Below are 3,831 nucleotides of genomic sequence, written 5' to 3' on the forward strand. Positions count from 1 at the left end.
TTTGGGGATTATGGTCGGTCTGATAGTCTTTATTAATCAAACCGTGTAATAGACGCCTAGACGGTGACCCATGATCCACATGGAATGCTATAGCTTTTCCTAAATTCTCACATGCCACACTACTAATTATCCCCTTAACAATTAAAGATTTGGAAAAGTGTAGTGTCTGTACTCGGTAAATTAATTTATATTGAAACTTCAATTGACCATACACCTCTATGATCATTATGTGTCTTGAAGATTAATTATGGATTAATACCATAAATAAACCAATGGTTTTTTATTCACTTCACCTAATCCATTTAGCTTAGTTGGTAAAGTCTTTATTGGTTGAATAAGAGTGATATGAGGTTCAATCCCCGCCTACACAAAAAACCGATAAATGTCTTGATCTGATATTAAAAAGCTATCATCAAAGAGCAAACGTTATAAGTTGAAATTCTCTCCAAAACAAAAAACAAAAAACTAATCAATTGATTAGATAATAAAGATGCCTCATGGACCTATATTTCATGTTACTTTTCTTTTCTTATTTTTTATTTATTTTATTTTTAATATTAAAAATATCACTTTGTTGTGTTACTGTTATTGCACGCGAGACTTCTAATAATTCTCCATGTTCTAATGGAAAATCCTAAAGCAAACATAAGAACTGAACAGAGCTGTCAACTACGAATCTGATTATTAATCTTACTCAAAAGAAAAACCTGGTTTTGTCTTTGCCAAACAGTTTGTGATTTGTTTTGCACCAATAAACTAAACTACTAAGTCTAGAGCTACACCGTTTGTCTATAGTAATATGGAGTTGTTATTATCAATGACGCAACGAACACGCAAATTTAATTTAGTATCCATTTGAGAACAACTTATTTAGCTGAAACTGAAAACTTTTTACTGAAAACTGTAGATAAAGGTAAAAGTTACTTGAAATAGAACAGTAAAACCCATGAATAGTACCAAAAAATGCAGTGGAACTTATGAATAGTAACGAAAATAAGCTGGTAAAAATAATCAATGCCAAAAGTACACTAGTGACAATCATATGCGGTGAATCAAAACTCAGAAACTTTACCAATTGAGTTAATTGGAACTCACAGAAATATGATGGTTAATTTTAATTAGCACGTTACTTTTTTTTATTTCCCCTTCAAAATTATTGACTTACGGATAGATACATTTAAATATAAACCATTTTGTAGTGATTAAAATATACACAATTAATAAAATTATTAGAAAAAATAAATGTAATTATTACATTTGATAAATTAGGTTTTATTATATTACACTTTACAAATTATTTGATGTAGGACACGATTTACTATTTAATTATTGTAATTTATTATTTTTGGTATTTTTATGTTAAAAACGTTATTCTTGGTTTAGGTGATTTATTTCATTGTTTTTAGATGCTTTTAATGCTTTTTAGATCAAATTTGGTTCCTATTATGGTTAGATATCAATTAGGAGTTATTTTACATTATATTTTCTTGTCTATCAAGTTTTACAGATCCCTTAAATAGGCCCATAAGTCTATACACGTTTTTTAACAATTATTTAATCAATAAAATTTAGACTTATGTCTTTTTATTTTCTAGTGGATTCCAGACCCTTTCTCCTTGTGGATTCAAGATACTCACGTGGATTTGAGGTTATTTTCAGAAGCAAACTTGTTTTGCCTTTTGTTTTCTAGAAATAGAAGTATTCTGCTTCTTGACACTTCCGCATCCCGCATTTGTTGGTATCAGAAACTTAACTTATCCTGGTCTGGTGGCTGACGTATGAGACGGTAGCAATTTTGGTGACAGAAAACTTAGCAAGTATTACATAACGTATAGCTAGCACTCACAAATATCTTTGCTAGGATGTCGTCGTTGGAGCATGAAAACAATAGGGATAACTCTCGCGAAGACATAACTCACGAGCAACCTATTGCTAAGAAAATTTCATATAGACCTTATAGAAGAATTGCAAGTTTTAATGGTTATTTTTATAAAGAAGATTTTCTTGATTGGTTACTTGATCTAGAGGATTTATTTGACTTTGAGAATATTTATTATGAGAGAAAAGTTGGACTTGCTTTGAATAAACTTAGTAAGTATGCCTTAAGTTGGTGGGAACGAGTACAATCTGATAGAAATTTGTTCATGGCTAAGGATGAAAAAGATACTTGCTATCAAATTTTATCCTTTGGATTGTGAAGAAATCTTGTCGTACACAATACAAGATTATTATTGGCAAAGAAGTTCACACTTGAATTATTTTAAAGAGCCATATATTCCACTACTAAGAGAAGAATTACATGTTGAAGAAAATACTTTTCTTGAAGAATATGTAGAAGTCAAAAAAAAATATATAGAGATTTTTGAGGAAATTAATGAAGACCTTGTTATAGAAGAAGAACCTGAAATCAAGATTGTGGAAAAGATTAATGAAGACCCTATTATAGAGAAAGATCTTGAGGTTGTGATATTAGAGACCATTAAAGAAGAAATTATAGGGGAAGTTGTCAACGATCTCGATGAAGTCAAGTTAGATGATTGCAATGTTCAAGCTCCCATTATTTTGGTGGGAGACACTGAAACAAAGTTTATTGATTTTATTGGAATTGATAGATTTGATCCAATTGACAACTCTTATTTGGTAAATCTCTACAATTACACAAAGATAAATGAAAAAGAAATTCAAGTTGATTTGTTTATTCCATTGATGAGTTGCAAGTATGGAAAGAAGATCAAGGGGCTCAAGCATTCAAAGTATTTATTTATTTGGAACGGAAGATTTCAGATTTCAAAGGTGAACTTGAGGACGAGTTTGTTTCAAGTGGAGGGGTCTGATATAGGACATGATTTACTATTTCTTTATTCTAATTTATTATTTTTGGTATTTTTATGTAAAAAAAATTATTTTAGGTTTGGCTGACTTATTTCCTGATTTTTAGGTGCTTTTAATGCCTTTTAAGTCAAATTTGGTTCTTATTATGATTAGGTATCAATTAGGAGTTATTTTACATTATATTTTCTTGTCTGTCAAGTTTTACAGAGTCCTTGAATAGGCCCCTATGTCTGTACACGTTTTTTTAACAATTTTTCAATTAATAAAATTTAGATTTTTGTCTTTCTATTTTCTAGTAGATTCTAGACTCTTTCTTCTTGTGGAATCAAAGAACCCTCGTGGATTCGAGGTCATTTTCAGAAGTAAACATGTTTTATTTCTTGTTTTCTAGATGTAGACATATTCTGCTTCTTGACGTTCTGCATCGTGCATCATTATTTTATTCTAGTTTGATTAGAATTTTTTATTGTTGATCGTCGTTATTTTAATTCTACATATATTTAATCCATAAAGATATATTATATAAAAAAAAATGTGGATACTAAAAAAAAACAGAAAATAGAAGAATTAGTTGAATCTAAAAATAGGATCTCTTGAGAAATTTGTTACTAGTGATTAAAAAAAACATTTAGCTGAATTTTTTTTATGGTATAGATTTATTGTCAAAACTACAAGTTGTAAAAGAGCTTTTAGAAATAGACTAATACACTTTGATTAAAAGATGAAGTCATGTAAAATGAGTAGATTAATTATTTTCTAAATGCATTTATCGCTTATTGAAGTTTATTGATAGCACCTATTACAATTTCTTGTACAAGAAGAAAATTTTTAAAATTAAAAATGGTAAAATATTACTTAAGATTAACTATACTAAGAGTCTTGTAATCCAATAGCATTGTTTGCTCTTTTTTAATGAAAATTTTGGTTTGAATCACCCTTCCTTGTTGTTGTAACTATCAATTTTTTTAACAATAAAAAAGAAAGAAGAAAGACTAGTAA

This window comes from Quercus lobata, chromosome 4 (genome assembly GCF_001633185.2).
Source record: "Quercus lobata isolate SW786 chromosome 4, ValleyOak3.0 Primary Assembly, whole genome shotgun sequence".
Lineage (NCBI taxonomy): Eukaryota > Viridiplantae > Streptophyta > Magnoliopsida > Fagales > Fagaceae > Quercus > Quercus lobata.